Below are 18,324 nucleotides of genomic sequence, written 5' to 3' on the forward strand. Positions count from 1 at the left end.
GTGCTGAGGTTGAGAGACTCTGATTCGTACGTATATATAGGTGTGTTAAATACACCCAAGTACAGCATACACACTCTATCGTTATATAGAGAGCTTCCTTGTATATAATTTGTTCTAACAAGATCAACAAGACATTGTTTTCCCAGCCATCTGTTGAGGCATAGAAACAAGCTTTGCAGTTCCCAGCCTGACATTACGTCCATGTTTGTCTTAATGAGACTTCATTCTGGCTTTGTTATGCTTCTCTCTGCTCAACAGATTGCATCAAAGTCTGGTTTAGAGAATCAGGCCAGCCATGCTCTGAGGGTTTTAGTGGAGGTTTGCTGACCCTGTCATGGAATCAAAGGAAGGAAGAAGTGAGCACCATGTATTTCACAATTTTATGAAATGGATTATTCTACTATGAAGACAGTTAAAGTTTCATCCTCTGTCACCCCAAACTATGATTCTATGATTATTTATCTCTGAATAATTACTGTATAAATTCATAGTGTCTGAGATTTTATGGCTGCAAAAGACTTTGGAGATGATGTGGGCTAGTAAGATTGTGAGGGGGAAAAAATAAAGCTAAGAGAAGTTCAGTGTCTCGATCAATGTCACATAGTAATTAAATGCAAGAGCTGGAAACCGTGTGTTCTTAGCCATCCTTTCTGCCACATCTTGCTGCTGGAAAATGTTTCTAAAAGGCCATACTACAACTAAAAAGCCAGGTCTCTTGATATCACATTCTTTTTATACTTAAAAGGTTTTCTATGAGACATCATCTAGGTATAAAATACCTCTTTGGTAGCATCACTGGAGAAGTACACAGTGTGCACAATGATTCAATATTATCTTGGTAAAATGATGTGTAAGTCAAACAGAAAAATCTTTTAATAAAATTGGTGGCTGCCAGCTTCTCAGCCTACATGTCTATTATTGCACCTGAGCTGAACTGTAAACTGAGGTGTTTATTCTTTTATCCAGCCCTCGATAAGGAATTACATTTCAGTTCCCCTCAACCCTTATCACCTCAGGGTCCTAACTGCTTAGAAATATCTACCAACTCCTACCCACTGACTTACACAAAGAAACGGAGGAAATTTTAAAAGCTAGAAGGAGAAGAATTAGGGTGGTGTATGAATGTGTTAGCACTCTTCATTGTCCATGATTTTCAAAGCAAACCTTGCTGCTTGCCAGTTCTCTACAGAGAAACCAGACATCATCCACCTGCTTCTAGTTCTTGAACTTGCAAACAGGGAATGTGGTTTCTAGAACAGGATTCATTTTCACGTAATTTCATTATGACAAAACAATTGAAAGTTCAGAATGCTGAGAAGTTTACTGTGTTTTTTTGTTTAGTTTTTTGTTTGTTTGTTTGTTTTTGAGATGGAGTCTCGCTCTTGTCACCCAGGCTGGAGGGCAGTGGCGCGATCTCGGCTCACTGCAACCTCCACCTCCTGGGTTCAAGCGATACTCCTGCCTCAGCCTCCTGAGTAGCTGGGATTACAGGTGCTTGCCACCACACCTGGCTAATTTTTGTGCTTTTAGTAGAAACGGGGTTTTGCCATGGTCGCCAGACTCGTCTCGAACTCCTGACCTCAGGTGATCCACCCACCTTGGCCTCCCAAAGTGCTGGGATTACAGGCATGAGCCACCGCGCCTGGCCTACTGTGTTTTTTTAGAGTGCTTCTGACTCAGTTAGGTCCGTGTGTCCTGAAGAAAGCCACTCAACCCCTCTGAGCCTCAGATTGCACATCTGTAAAATGGGGAGAGCAACAGATGTCTTTTTTGTAGTGTTGCTGAAAGAACGACTTGTGATAAAGTCTATTGAGGGCTGAGCACAGAGTGTAGCACGTAGTAATCATCAGCACCTGCTGACTGTCATTGTCATGATCATCATCATTTTCTGTAGCTTCCATATTCTTCTCTGTCACAGCCACAGCGATAACTTCGGCCCTGGTTTCTTAAACTAGACCTGCATTTCCAGCTCCTGGCTAGATGTCTTCCAGATGTTACTTCCATGCTGCATATATACAAAACTGAACTAATAATTGTTTCTGCAAAGAATGATTTTGAGAACTGCCACAAATCAAGGGTAACTTCTCTCTCATGGCCAGATCTTATTTAGATTTTTTTTTTTTTTTGGATGGAGTCTTGCTCTCTCGCCCAGGCTGGAGTACAGTTCAGTGGCGTGATCTCGTCTCACTGCAAGCTCCACCTTCCGGGTTCACGCCATTCTCCTGCCTCAGCCTCCCAAGTAGCTGGGACTACAGCCACCTGCCAGCACGCCCGGCTAATTTTTTGTATTTTTAGTAGAGATGAGTTTTCACCGCGTTAGCCAGTATGGTCTAGATCTCCTGACCTTGTGATCCGCCCACCTCAGCCTCCCAAAGTGCTGGGATTACAGGCGTGAGCCACCACGCCCAGCCCTTATTTCGATTTTTTAAGCGAAGTAAGGACTCTGCAGATGACAAAAACAAGTCAAAGGGTTTCCCAAGTCCTTATGTTCCCTCTCAGCTAGTGGCAATGCCCAAGCTAAATTCCACTTAGACACTGCTTCAGCCCTACTGCACTCTGTCCTCCTGTCCTCGCAGAATGCCAGGCGGCTGCGAGCCTCCCGGTGCTCCTGAGCCACTGCTGCTCACTCACCCATGCTAGAGGCAGACAAAAGTGGGGAGCAGGGTGGAGGGCAGCTCTCTGTCGCCCTGCTACTGTCCATGTACACCACTAGCTGCCAGGCCAGGGGTCCTGAGTGGGAAGGCCAGAGATCATGCCTGATAATCAAATTAAATGATTAATATAATTTCCCTAAAGCTTAATCCTGTGGTTTCTGAGGCAAAGGGACAATATTCGTCCCTGAGAGAACGGGAGAGTTAGAGTGAGTAGTCAGCATCCCTGAACAAAATAATTTCATACAAACATGCAAACAATGGAAAGAAAGGGGAGAGAGGTCGCAGTGACTGCTGGCATACCTTACTTAAGAACTAGAGTCATACATTCACTGCAATTTTTTCTTCCCCACAGGGAAAGAAAAAAAAAATCATTACATGGTAAGGCAAGAGACTTTTTTCTAAAAATCTCCCATGGCACTTTATCTCACTTTGTTACCCATTTCTATGAAAGACCTTATCGCCCTGGTGGAGACCCGGAATATCAAACTCAGTGTCGTCTTTGGCTCTCCTCATCTAGGTACTGGTTAGGAGCTGATGAGTCTGTTCTGAATTCTTTCTCAAATGTAGGTCTTCCTCACCTCAGTGCTGCTGCTTTGTTTCAGGGGTAGGTCGTCCTTGAAAGGAATGTTACAATAGCATGTTTTCGATCTCCCCATCTTCTCCTTCCATCGCTCTTTGTTGCTGGTGCCAGGATTCCTTCCTTAAAACACACATTTGGTCCCGTCCCTTCGCCTCGGCACCTGGCTCCATCCACCTCACTGTCTTCCCTCTCTCATCTCATGGGCTCTCCACCTGCTGGCCCCATTACAGTGGCAGTGGGATGCCCAGGTACAACAGGGCCCTTCCACAATTTTCCTTCAGGCCCTCTCCTAAAGCTCTGTTACTTATTAGAGTGTGTACGTGTGTGTGTGTGTGTGTGTGTGTGTGTGTGTGTGTGTGTATGAAATATGTCTGCAGAGGACTTCATATTTGTATGCACAAAAATGTATATTTACAATTAAGAAATAATAAAGCAAAAAATTGAGTACCTGCCACCACGTCCACAAATGAAACATTGCTAGTAGCCTGGTGCCCCCATGGGTTCCTGTCTTATCACAGTTTCCTTTCTCCCCACTAGTGGTAATGATGAATCTGACTTCTATAATAATAATTTCCTTGCCTTTTGAAAAAAATGTGATTTACCTCATGGGTGTGTATCCCTAAACAATATAATTTAATTTTTTGAATTTTTGAACTTTGTATGTAGAATCATGTTGGAAGATTTTATGTGTGTGTGTGTGTGTGTGTATTTAAATATATGTTGTGCCTCTTTCATTCAATGTTATCATTGCCAGATTCATTCATCATGTAGTTCTCATTCACTGGTTTTTGTTTCTATATAGTATCCCATTATATACATGTATTAATAAACATCATTCATTGTACTGTCAATCTTAGTTTAGATGATTTCTGTCTGAGGGCTGGAAAACAAAGCTGTTATGAACCCACGTGTACACCCATCCTGGTATATGTGTTTGTGGGTACCTACAGGGGTTATACCTAGCAATGGCATTGCTGAGTCAGAAGCTATGAGCATCTTCTCTATCAACAAGTTGAGCCAAAGTATCCTAAAATAGGTGTAGTAATTTACACACCCACCAGTGGCACATGAGGGTGCCTGTTCTTCCACACTCTTACTAACACTTGCCATGTAAGATTTTTTCATTTGCACCAGTTGGATGGGTGTGTAATGGTATTGTTGTTGCTTAAACTTGCTTTATAAGTGACTTCCTCTTTTGGATGAAATGATTCCTAGAATGACTACGTCTGTGCTTTTTTTCTTTCTGTTTTTTGTTTTTGTTTTTGTTTTTTCAGTTTTTGTATAGATCAGAGGTCAAAAATTCCTATTTCTGGAGAAATTCTCAGTCTTTTTCCTGACCTGAATTACCTACTTCTTGGTAGAGAGGGTTCAAACATGTTGGTATATTAGGCATTTATCAGGCTATTGTCATTTATATTTTTTCTTCAAAGTGCTGTATTAAGTCCTTAGTAAGGAATAGGACTGTGTATATGAATAAATTATCTCTGCAACACAAAGGATTTATATTGACAGTCTCTCATTTTCTTCATCTGTAAAATGGAGCTAATCCTATCTACCTCATAGAGTTTGGGGGCCTTCAATTAAATGAGGTAATGAAGTCCATATATTAATTGATATTCTTTTCTGCAAATCAATCAATGAGTTTTATATAGTTCAACTTCTAAAATACCTGGAGGTTAATGCCGTAAATATTCTCTACTCAACAGAGTGATCAGATTGTTTTACATTTTTTAGCTCTATGGAATTTCTCTGTGAGGCTTCTAAAACCAAAACATTCACACTAGTCCACCCTAGCTTGAAATTCATAGATTTGCATCTCTGAAAGCACATCTGGTGGTGGGGGATGGAATACATTTTAAGGTTTAAAGGTTGTTTTTACAAAGAAATTTTAGAGTCCCTGAATTTTCAGCTTCTCTCATCATTGGAAAATACGTATTATATCTCGAGCTCAAATATGTAATATTGAGTTGATAAAGGTAATAATGAGTTGATAAATGGGCACCTGGAAGCTGAAGTAAGGTGGTGAGAAAGAGAAGAGAAAGGGTGAGAGAGGAAGACTGTGGATTAAAGAAATCAGGGCCTGAAGCTAATCTATATGTGAGCCTGTTTAAAATGTCCAGTCCAGAGGACCCACGGTACATTTCTCTTGGCCAAAATCTGTCCCTCAACAGGGACAGTTTCTGCCCTGGCTGACACCACGACCCCCTGCATTAAAACCTGTGAGCGGCTGAGGTTTCAAATGGGAGCTGTTTTACAGAAAAGTGAAGGAAACTACCATTCACCGAACCATACAGAGGGCCAGGCTCCATGTCCGTGACATTCTGCCTTCATCATCTCATTCAACCCAAAACAGTGACAGACATTTATTTTCACATCCATTTCAAATAAAAGGGAATGTAAAAAGCATGCCGTCACTTCTCATCAGATTATCTTACCCTCCTCCTAGGAAGACAGATCTGCTTTACCACCCCTCCTGCCTTCCCACTCCAGGCATGGATTTCTTTTCTGTATATCCCCCGGGCAAGGAAATTATCGAGCTGACTTCTCAGTTTGTATCACGAAAGCATTACCGTTTATGATTTCCCGGATGTAATGCAGCATCAAATAATGGTTTTCCAAATCACACACATTTTTTTTTTTCTGTTCTACTCACACACATGCATATGCACACACAGAGACACACTGATCTATGCCCTTAGGCTGTTTTCTCCCAATGAGAGTCACTGATGTAGGAGAGAGAGGCAGACTCATAAACAAAACAAGAGAAGGAAAAGTATAAAACTGTGTGGTGACCACCCCCAGTTCCAGAGAAGCAGAAAGAGACTTCTGAACACGTCCAAGGCAATGGCAGCAGGGGGGAGGAGGGAGGTTACACCCACCTTCACCCTGAAATTGATCCATCTTGAGCACTGGTTCTCAAAGTGCTGTTCCCAGGCCAGCAGCAGCAGCAGCACCTGGGAACTTGTTAGAGATATCAATTATTGGACCCTACTGTAGGTGCCCTGAATCCAAACATGAGAGTGCTCCCCCGACCCGCCCAGTCTGTGATCCCACAGCCTCCCAAGTGATTCCAATGCACACTCAAGTTTTCAACCGGTGGCCTAAAGCCCCTTCCAAACATTCCAATTCTGGAAGTATACAGAGCTTTCATTATGAAGTGTTTTCTATTCAACTCTTCCAAAATGAACCTGTGGACAGGTTGTACATCACATGTTCTCATGGCATAGCTCTTCAACTTTTTTAAACAAAGACTTCGTTTTAATGTAGTTTATATCCCTAGCATCTCGCACTGGTCCTAAACCTAATGGGTTGAGTGCAAGAATAAGGACATTGTAAGGATGCGTTCATGTGTGTATGGGCATACATGTTTGTTCCTGTGTGGGTGGTCAGAGCTTAATGTCTTTATTGACACTTTCTAGGGTGATAACATTTGCCTCCAAGATGCCCAGCAGCCCTAGACATTGCCTGGATCTGGATACTGTACAAGCTCTCAAATACAGTCAGTGGGGAACACCCTTTAGCCAGCTACGCCCCACACATGGCTACTATGGCAGCCAGGTGTGATGAGTGATTCAGAAACCCTGTAAGTCTGAATTAGAATCATAGCGGGAAGGAGATTCAATACCCGGCTCCAGTTCTTGGTGTTCCTTGTACTCAGGCTTTATATCACTCTAGCAGATGAAAATGCACTCGCCTGGCTGGCACACTTAGCCACTCCCATGGGACTTTTAACTCGGGATGTTTTTAAAAAGCTTTCAAAGCAGAGCAGACTACAGGGGAATTAGGAACATTTTGGGGACCTGTGTATTTTGCATGGAAGCCTGTGGTTTTCAATGTGAGAAATTAACTTGTTTCTTCTATTAGACTGTTTTTTTCTTTATGGTGGCCTCTCTATATTTTATCCATCTTTGTATACCCCCTAGCATAGCTCCTGCAGGTACAGACCTTTGGCCCCCTGACTGCAATTGTTGAGATGGCCTAGAGTCGTGAAGTGTGTTATTTAAGGAGAGTGGCACAGGACTCTGACATAGGCTGGCCATCATAAAGAAGCACATTTTTGGCTGGAAAAAATTCCAAAGAGAAAAATAAAAAGCACAGAAGCACCTTTTCTTACCTATGGGGCAAAACCATGAATTGAATTGGTATTTTAGAGAAATACCTTTTCTGATCTTATTCTGACCTGTCTGCCCTTGCTGAATTGAAGGGGTTTCAGCAAGCTTGAAAGATGTCACTCTGGAAAAAACCAGCTTTTGCTGTGGGAACGGCAGTTTCTCTCTCTTTTTGCCTTTAGAGGACATCTTCCCACCTTCTTTCCTCCACACCACTCAACCCTGTTCATTTCTAATTTCTACCTGTTTTATTTGCATATGATCAGTTGGTTGGTTTTTTTTTTTTTTTTGCCATTGTTGAACCCAAGGTTTTCTCTGCAGTGGGTATTGGATAGTGTCTGACGTTATTTGCTTTCATAATAATTTGACAATATTTACATCCAGGATTCTAGCCTGGTTGAATAACTTTTTGAATACGAGTCAGATGTCATTTTCTTGGTATTTTGTTCAAAGCTGTGTTATTTTTATCTAGTCCAATGTGCACTTTTGTTATTGTTTCAATTGCCTGTTGAGTAGGCTGATTCAAGAGTCACCTCTTTCCTACCTTATCCAAAGTTTGTTCATTTTTTGTTGTTGTTGTTCTGATCCTATTGCCTTGTAGTTTTCAATGTGAGAAATTAACTTGTTTCTTCTATTAGACTATTTTTTTCTTTATGGTAGCCCCTCTATATTTAATCCATCTTTGTTTACCCCCAGCATAGCTCCTGCAGGTACAGCAAAAGACCAGTAATTGAATGTACACATAAAAGAATTGATGTGCCACCTCGTTTCCTAAATATGACTGTTGCACTGTTTATTGCTATGTAACCAACTGTCTCAAAACTTTGAGGCTTAAAATAACAATTTAATTTTTGTCACAATTTTGTGGGTCAGAAATTTGGGGAGGACACAGCTGGATAGTTCATCTCCAATCTATGTGGTGTCAGGAGGTAAAAGGATCCATTTCCAAGATGGCTCCTTTACTCCTGTGTCTGGCTTCTCAATGTCCCTGGCCTGTCTCTCTCTGCGAGGCATCTCATCCTCCAGGGCCTGTCTGCATAGCTGGGGCTTTATACCACCTCAGAACATTCAGACTGCCTACATGGTAGCTCATATAAGACGTGTTCTAAGAGGCCAGGTAGAAGCTTAAAAGCTCATGGTGTAGCCTTGGAAGACCCAAAGATGGAACTTCAGCCACCTTCCACTGGTCAATCAAGTAAGGCCAGTCTAGAGTCGAGAAGATAAGTCCCAAAGCATTTGCAACCATCTTTAATCTACTACTACAACAATGCTAGTAATAAATGCAGTTAACATTTATAAGTGAGGGGCAAAACCTCAGTCTCCCCTACTATCCAATATAACAAAGTACAAGCTTTAAATATTTTGTCAGTTGTCAAAATGGATCAGATGGTGTATATTCATCTTTCGTTTTGAAAATATACACACTGGGCTGGGTGCAGTGGCTCACGCCTGTAATCCCAGCACTTTGGGAGGCCAAGGTGGGTGGATCACTTGAGGTCAGGAGTTCGAGACCAGCCTGACCAACATGGAAAAATCCCATCTCTACTAAAAAATACAAAAATCAGCCGGGCATGTTGGCACGTACCTGTAGTCCCAGCTACTTGGGAGACTGAGGTGGGAGAAATCACTTGAACCCAGTAGGCGGAGGTTGCAGGGAGCTAAGATCATACATGAGTGGCAGAGACCCTGTCTCAAAAAAAGAGAAGAAAAACTATATACACCCTAATAATAAATCAGATTTATATTGATGTTTGCAAAGGGTAAAAGTTGGTTATCACTGGTTTAATTTCTCATTTGTCTATAATATTTTTAAAAGATACATCAGTATATATCCACATATGTGTATGACCACCATTGAGATGACATAGGTAAAAGTATATATTCCATGCCAGCAAAATCACTGATACTAAGTGAATCTAAATATCAAACTGAGTTTTCATTTCCACCCGTAACTATAGTTAAAAACACACTAATTTACATCTCACTCCTTTGAAAAGAGGCATGTAAAGCATGATCCCTGTCTCAAAAGGCTTAGAGTCTAACTAGAGAAGACTAATAATACTTATGAAACTACTAATCTCAATTGAAGGCATTATAATACAGTGCTAAAATGTGTGGCCCCTACTTATGATGAGGTTCAAACTAGTAAATGTAGGAAGACTAGTAGAATTTAAATCACTATTTATGCTTTGGGAGTCTGAGGTGGGAGGATCACCTGAGGTCAGGAGCTCAAGACCAGCCTGGACAACATATCAATACCTTATCTCTATAAAAATGTTTTTAAAAACTAGTGGATTGTGTTGGCACATGCCTGCAGTCTCAGCTACTCAAGAGGCTGAGGTGGGAGGATCACTTGAGCCCAGGAGTTTGAGTATGCAGTGAGCTATGATCACACCACTACACTCCAGTCTGGGTGACAGAGCCAATAGTCGCTATTTGGCCAATGGGACCGTAAAGCGTATTCTGTGCTAGAGCAGCAAAACCAAAGGCACAGCCCAGGAAGGAACATGGGAGCTTTAGGAGCTGAGCCTAACTCTTGAGATGGTGTGCACTATGGAGCAGCAGATATGTAAGATCATGGAATTGAGTGGAGACAAAGTATAAAAGGTAAAAGAGATATTAGATTGGTGCAAACGTAATTGCTTTTGCCATTACTTTTAATGGCAAAAACCACAATTACGTTTGCACCAACATGGATGGATAGATGGATGGATGGATGGATGGATGGATGGATGGATGGATGGATGGATGGATGGCTAGATAACATAAAAATAAAAGTCGCTATTTGGCAACCACCACAGTCATAATTGTTTTAGTCAAAAAAATGAATAGATTCTAAGAGGAGTGAAACAAAGTATAGATATTTGCATGTTTGCAATCTCAAAGACTCTTGAGATTTACGTATCTTGAAGTACCTTGCCACAAGATGCATACTGCTGATAAAGGGAAATAAACAATTTTATAGTGGAGAAGTGTTACAGATACCACCTTTACCAGGTGATCAAATTTAACACACAAATTGAGTATCCTTTATCCAAAATGCTTAGGATCAGAAGTGTTTCAACTTTCTGATGTTTTCAGATTTTGAAATATTTGCATTATATATTTACCCAGTTCAGCATTCCTAACCTGAAAATCCAAAATCTGAAAGGCTCCAATGCACATTTCTTTATTCATGTTGGGTCTCAAAAAATTTTAGATTTTGGAGCATTTCAGATTTTCAGATTAGAGATACTCTGCCTTTAGTATTGGAATAAATTAGTATCATGTGCCTCCTGATACGATGCACTAGGAAGGACACAATGTCATTGCCATGATATTCTTGCCATAAATATTAAAATCTATGAAGAATCATCAAGCAAATTCAAATGAAGGACATTCTACAAAATAACTGGCCTGTACTTTTGAAAAGTATCAAGATCATAAAAGACAACACCTCAGGAACTGTTCCATATGAGAGGAGGCTAAAGAGAAATGATAACTAAATGCAGCTCTGGGAACCTGGATTGGATCCTGGACTAGATAGAGACACTTGAGGAACAACTGGAAAAATTTGAATAAGGCCTGTAAAGTAGATTAGACTATTACATAAATTAATTTCCTGAATGTGATAACTACACAGTGGTTATATAGCAAATGTATTTTTAGAAAGTACATGCTGAAGTATTCAGAGGTAAAAGGACATTGCATTGTGTCTGCATCTTACTCTCAAATGTTTTAAAAAATTTGTCTCCAGATATAGATACTTATTATATGATAAGCAAAAGTGGTAAAACATTAACCTTTGAGGAGTCTGTGGAATGGTGTGGGGGAATTCTTTGCAATATTTTGGTACATTTTTATACATCCATTTTTTAAAATTTAAATGTGTCCTCATTTAAGTATTTTAAGTCCAGACCTGAGCCAGACCACCAAAACTGAGTAGGATTTAGAGAGGCCAATGGGAGAATAAAGCGTATTCCATACTAGAGCAGCAAAACCAAAGGCACAGCCTAGGAAGGAGCACGGGAGCTTTAGGAGCTGAGCCTGACTCTTGATATGGTGTGTGCTGTGGAGAAGCAGATATATAAGGTCGTAGAAATGAGTGGAGACAAAGTATAAGAGGTGAAAAGCCTGCAGCAGAGCTGTTATGTTATGCAGAGGGCAGATTTTTGTGTAGAATTAGTCTACCTTTGGTCTGTGGAAAAGGATCTATTAAACAAATTTATAGTATACAAAGATTTTAAACATAACACATACTTACAGGATTAATGTAGAACAGTAGCTTTAGAAGCATCAGATTGTTCAATCATTCGTAAGCACCAGCCAGCCCATCTATTCACTGAGCAGGACCTCTGAGAAACACAGTTCCTTTTACCTATCAAATCAAACCCCTTTTCCACAGTAAACCAAACCAATATGGATTTGCTCTGTGATGCTCTTTGATTTTATAAGGACATTTAAGGATTTTTAGAAATGAAACCATGAACATATTTAGACCACTATAATTTGGAGCCATGGGGAAACCACGCTGAGCAGGAAATCTTCTAAGTCACCGGGTAAGTCTAGCAAAAGTTTTTGGTTGTCGTGGAAGACAAAGCTGAATGCAAAGATCCACTGTTACATTTACTTGAACGCTCTCATTGCATCTTCTGGGCATATTGACTTTAATAACCTGCTTATTTAAAGTAGAAAAAGACCTGTATTGTAATATCTGTAATTCTTGGTAGTGACACTTGCATATTCTCTTTCCTTTCCCTCTTTGCTTATCCTTTCCCATTCCTGCTATATAAATATTCACTGTTTCTTAAATCACATTTAGTTAAGAGGGGTTTTTTTTCTCTGTTGTCTTAAGTTGGTAGCAGGTTAATCCTGAATCTCTAATAAATGCAAATGGATTAAAGAAAATCATCAGTTCAAGATTATTTTAACTTCACCAGCATAATTGTTAATATCTTTTTGGTCCCATGGGATGTGTAGGATTACATCAATTAAATTGGTCTCTTTAACTGAACACAGTAACGATAAATGTGACTATTGTGCTTTCACCAGCACCTTTTAGGTATTTAATTTACTTGGCAGTAATAGATTGTCAGAGCAGTAAACGTGAGGCAAGTAATGTAAACGGCATAATGACGGTAATTATCTGAATGGATCGATTGCAGTGTTATTGCAACGTGATATTGTGGGTAGGAGCGAGATATAGACATCCCATATAAATTCCCATTTTCAGCTTTATTTCTGTACACATTTTTTCCAAGACATTTAAAGTGAAAACAGTGTGAAGTGGCATTTGCAGTTCTCTTCTTTATCTCTTCCCATTATCCTTTGTGCTGTTGGCTTACTAAAATCAGCAGACCCCACAAAAGGTAAATTTCTCCAAAGAAATCATGACTTTGTAGAATTGGAATTCTAGCATTTTCCTCCGTGATTCACGGTATACAAATATTTGAACTGGTAGTTTCTTTGTAGATTGGCAAGTTGGATCTCTTTGTTTATTAACTAAGAAATTGCAAACCCAGCAATGATAAGTGACTTGCTAAGAGTTACTCAACATGGCCTTGCCTAGTAAGACTGCAACAGAATGGAACTGGAACCTGAGCCTGCCCTTCCTTTTGGGCCGGAAGAGGAACTGAGGGGTTCCATATCAGCTGCAGAGACAGAAAAGCTTCCATGGGACTGGCCAAAAGCAATCCCTGAAGGAAACAGCAGAGTCAGTTTAGTTTGGTGAAGAATGAAGAGAAGAAACAGTCTGGGAATAACCAATAACTGCACTTAAAAAGGGCAAACAGACCATCAGCCTGAGCACAGAAGGATTGTGCTGTGTGGCAGATGTCTGTCCATTATGAGACCTGAAAGAATGCGGCAGGATCCCACCTGAGGGACTGGGGTGTTCACAGGTTTGTTAAAACAGGGATTCAGCCCCAAAGGAACAAGGGCAAAGCCAAGGATCAAAACTGTAACCTGAAGAAGAAACAGTGTTTGAGGAGTTCTGGAATTTGAACTGTGACTAAGTTGAAATGATCTGACCTTGATCAAAATGGCAAGTCACTCTCAAACAGACTTTTCCTGGGGGTTTTCCTCAATTTTTGTGCCCTAGTCTGGTTCGATCATTTCTCCTATTTTGTCGTTGATTAAAGTAACAACTAACCTATATTTGAAACTTGTCAAGCGCCTGCCAACGAAAACATTCATATCACCAGGAAACACAAATGAAACCACATATAACCCATGCCTTCTGCATTACCCATAACAGAGAACAGTTGAATTTCAGATTACTGTTAAGTAGAAAAATAAATACCAGATACCCATGTAACTCCTGCTGCCAGTGTGTGTGCCCAGGGAGATGGAAAGCAGAGGGCGCCAAGGAAATGAGAAAGCCCAAGGCCAGCACGGCATGCCAGGTGGACATGTGGCAGATCCAGTGGGCTGCTGGACACGGCTGGAAAGTGAGCAGACCCAGGTGGCTGTCTCAGAGAGGCAGCCTGCCAGGGGAGAAGGAGATAAAGGGGAAAGAGGAGGTGCCGTATGGAGATGTGGTTGTGAAGGGGAAAGGGAAAAGAGGGAATTTCAAAGCAATTTCTTTTGCTATAGAAGCAAAAGAACCTAAGACCAACCAGCCATTATCCATTAAGGAGGCCAAACCAAGGGTAGGGGCAAAGGTGGAAGAAGCCTGTGTGAAAATGACACACCCTGGCAAAGCAGAAAGAGTGCAACTAATAAAATAGCAGGAAAAAAGGAGAGAAAGAAAGAAAGGTGATTGTCGGATATGTAATAGGAGGGAGTCAAAGGACATGGTGGGTGTCTCTGTGTGGGTGTGTGTATATGTGTGTGTGTATTTGAGTCAGGGTCTGGTTTTGTTGCCCAGGCTGTAGTACAGTGGCACAATAATAGCTCACTGCAGTCTTGACCTCCCAGGGCTCAAGCAATCATCCCAACTCAGCCTCCTGAGTAGCTGGGACTCCATGCATGCACCACCACACCTGGCTAATTTTTATTTTATTTTAGTTTTAGTAGAGACAGATATCTCACTATGTTGCCCAGTCTGGTCTCAAACTCCTGGGCTCAGGGGATCCTCCCAGCTTGTCCTCCCAAAGTGCTGAGATTATAGATGTGAGCCTGTAATCACCACACCCGGCCAAAGGACATGATTTTAACAGTAACAAAAGAAGACAAAAAAAGGATAATGACACTATTAAAGAATCTTCAAGAAGTAGACAGGAATGAGGCAGGAGAGGTAGGGACACCCACTCAATATATACCCTTTAATATAGTTTTAACTTTTGGATTCTTGTTAATGTTTTATGTATTCTAAAAAACAAACTGTAATTAAGAAGAGAGGAAATTAAATTTGAATACCATCAGAAACAAATGAACTGAACTGAATTTCAAATGAATAATATAACCACACTAAAAGGGAGGGAGGGGAAAACCCAACTTAATAACTTGGAACACAGTGTTTTTACTTTATACTTTTGTCCTAAAGAAAAACACAAATCTGAACCTTTCCTAGCACTGGTTTGGATAGTGTACCAATTTTGTACGCATGGTAAGATTGAACAAAGGAGTTAAAATAATGCTGAGAGCCTGAGTTCTAACCGTACAAAAAGGAAGATTCTTATATGAAAAGGAGAAGACACTAAAGAATCCTGTGGGGCTTGGGGTGTGGTGGGGGTGTTGAGCCTGTGCATGTAGGAGTGTGGAGAAATCCTTCCACTGAAAGAGACCAGAAGCAATGACTCCTTAGTAGCTACTGATACAGGCTAACACCCAGATCTTAGTTCCCAAATATCATTCCCCAAGTAAGAGGAAGGAGAATTCCTTAGAGAAATGCCTGATTTCAGGGATGAGACAAGGAAAAAGCAAGATGGTCCTGGAACATCTGTTTTTGCTGAAAAAAGAAAGTATTTAAGAAATGATGGGTACATGTCAAAAGGATACAGACACCAACTTAAAGGGGCTTGCCTCCCAAAGCTGGAGTGATTTGAACATCAACATTATCAGAATCGATGTTTGCATACTAATAAATGGAAAATCACTTACTTGTGGAAGAATGTCAACTCATAAATGTAGATGGAAAAATGGAGTTAGAAGTCACCATATGCAACCAAGGTAATCAATGATTTGGTTAAAAATCATTGATGGTTGCTAAAATAGGTAGGTGAAAGTTTGATGAGCAATAGGATATTTTCAGAGCCTTAAAATATCTCCCCACAAATTACTTATAAATTGCAAAAGGAAAATCAGTAACTTTATAGTGGGGAAATTTGACAGATGCTACCTTAACCAAGTGATGAAGGTTAACATGTCCAGCAGCAGGTCCCATGGACATCACGTGGCTGTTATGATGCACTGAGAAGGGCCCAGCATCACCTGTGCACTGTTTCCACCAAATATGTATGAGGAAACTTCAGAGAAGCCCAAATTAAGGGATATTCAAAAAAATAACTGGCCTCTACTCAGAAAGGAGAAAAGAAAAAAAAAAAAGGCAAGGAAGAAGAGGAAATAAGGGGAAAAACAAGGGAAGAAGGAAATAAAAAAACCTAAGAAGAAAAACTATTCCAGGCCGGGTGCAGTGGCTCACGCCTGTAATCCCAGCACTTTGGGGGGCCGAGGCAGGTGGATCACCTGAGGTCAGGAGTTCAAGACCAGCCTGGCCAACATGGTGAAACCCCATCTCTACTAAAAGTACAAAAATTAGTCAGGTGTGGTGGTGGTCGCCTGTAATCCCAGCTACTTGGGAGGTTGAGACAGGAGAATCACTTGAGCCCAAGAGGTGGAGGTCACAGTAAGCCAAGATCGTGCTATTGCACTCCAGCTGGGCAACAAGAGCAATACTCCATCCAAAAAAAAAAGACAAACTATTCAGATAGGATTGTGTATTGGAAAAAATTGCTATCAAGGACATTATTGGGACAATTGGTGAAATTGGAAGAACTGTAGATCAGATTATGGTACTGTGTAAATTTCTATTTCCTATATTTCCTGAAATTAACAACTATATTGTGATTGTACAAGACAATGACTTTGTTATGAGGAAGTACACATGGAAATATTTAAGGATAAAAGGCATCATGTCTACAAGGTACTTTCTAGGTGTAGAAAAGAAATGGGAAGGAATCAATATAGCAGATGTGGCAAAATGTTAACAATTTGTGAATCTTAGGAAAGGGTTTGTGGGATTCTTTATACTATCCTTTTGTTTTTTGATACATAATATTTTATGTATTTATGGGACATGTGATATTTTGTTATAAGTATAGAATGTATAGTGATTGTGTCAGGGTATTTGAGGCATCCATCAGCTTGAGTGTTTATCATTTCTTTTTTTTCTCTCTCTCTCTTTTTTTTTTTTTTCTCTGAGATGGAGTCTCACTCACTCTGCCTTCCAGGCTGGAGTGTAGTGGCATAATCTCCACTCACTGCATCCTCCACCTTCCAGATTCAAGTGATTCTCCCACCTCAGCCTCCCAGGTAGCTGGGATTACAGGTGTGCACCACCATGCCCAGCTAATTTTTGTATTTTTAGTAGAGACGGGGTTTCACCCTGTTGGCCAGGCTGGTCTCGAACCCCTGACCTCTAGTGATCCACCACCCTCTGCTTCCCAAAGTGCTAGGATTACAGAAGTGAGCCACCACGCCCAGCCTATCATTTCTATGTGTTAGTAACAGTTCATGTTCTCTCTTCTAGCTACTTTGAAATATTCAATACATTGTTGTTAACTATAGTCACCCTACCCTGCTGTTAAAAAAATAGAACTTATACCTTTTATTTAACGATATATTTTGTCTAACTGTATATCTGTACCCATTGACCAACCTCTCTTCATCCCCTCTCCCACCTACCCCCCACCCCAGCCTCTGATATCTATCATTTTATTCTCCATCATTATGACATCCACATTTTTAGCCCCCACATATGAGTGAGAACATGCAATATTTGTCTTTGTGTGCATGGGTTATTTCACTTAACGTGACGTCTAGTTCTGTCCACGTTGCTGCAAATTACATTATTTCATTCTTTTTTATGGCCAAATAGTGTTTCATTGTGTATACATACCATAATCCATTCATCCATTGGTATAAGTTTGAAATTATTTCCAAATGAAAAGCTTAGAAAAATGGATGGGAAAAAACTATGAAGTTAAAATGTTGATCTGTGTACCACCTAAAAATCATACCATAATTTTGAAAATACTGATTTAGATCACTATACCCCTACTTCCAAATGTCAAGGAGGATTTTAGAGAAGGGGCAGGTAGAGCCAAGATTGCGTGGGGGCTCAGAGCCGGTGGTCATTGTCACAGCCCTAGGAAGGGTTCACTGGCACAGTTGAAGATTGAGACAGGAACCTGCCGTGGCTGCAGTGGAACCAGGTCACCTGAGGTGGAGAGCAGCTTTATACCATCATTTCATGCTCCTTCTAAAACCTAATAAGCTTCCACTGATTGCTTTTCTCCCCCCTTACTATTCCACATGTCACCCTCATAACCGTATTCAAACGCGTACCCACGTGGCTCTAAGGAGGGAGAAAGCAGCACTATTACAAGAGTGTAGGGAAGGGGAGGCTTAAGTATAGTTCAAGTCTTACATTTCTCATTATCTTATGTTCATAAGTCATTGACTAACAATGAAAATAACATATTTAGTTTGCATTTGGAATTATGCTTTCATGACTTTATGTCAGATTCCTTTCTGTGGCCTAAACAAATATTAGGCTGTGAGTCTATGACAGGCCTTAATGAAGTGGATTAAGGCATTTCTCCCATTTACATTTTCATAGAATGAAATAAACATTGTAGTCCTTTTAGGGAACAGTGTCACATCAAGCCGTGATTTGATTTTCTACCTGTTCAGAATATCAAGTTCTGCATTTCTTGAAGTTGTCATGTATTTTAGTGAGCAAGTCGGTAAGACAGAAGTCATCCCTGCAATATTTATAATAGTATGGCGTGAACTTGTCAAAGGTACTTCTAAAAGATTGTTTTGGATCCCGAGGAGA

The 18,324-nt window shown here is 40.6% G+C and overlaps 1 protein-coding gene across 6 annotated transcripts in view; it reads left to right on the forward strand.

Annotated features, from left to right (window-relative positions):
* The window catches only part of NCKAP5 (NCK associated protein 5), a 977,998-nt gene that overhangs the window by 753,509 nt on the left and 206,165 nt on the right, over window positions 1-18,324 (forward strand). The window lies entirely within an intron of this gene.

The sequence above is a fragment of the Macaca thibetana genome, chromosome 12 (assembly GCF_024542745.1).
Source record: "Macaca thibetana thibetana isolate TM-01 chromosome 12, ASM2454274v1, whole genome shotgun sequence".
Taxonomy (NCBI): Eukaryota; Metazoa; Chordata; class Mammalia; order Primates; family Cercopithecidae; genus Macaca; species Macaca thibetana.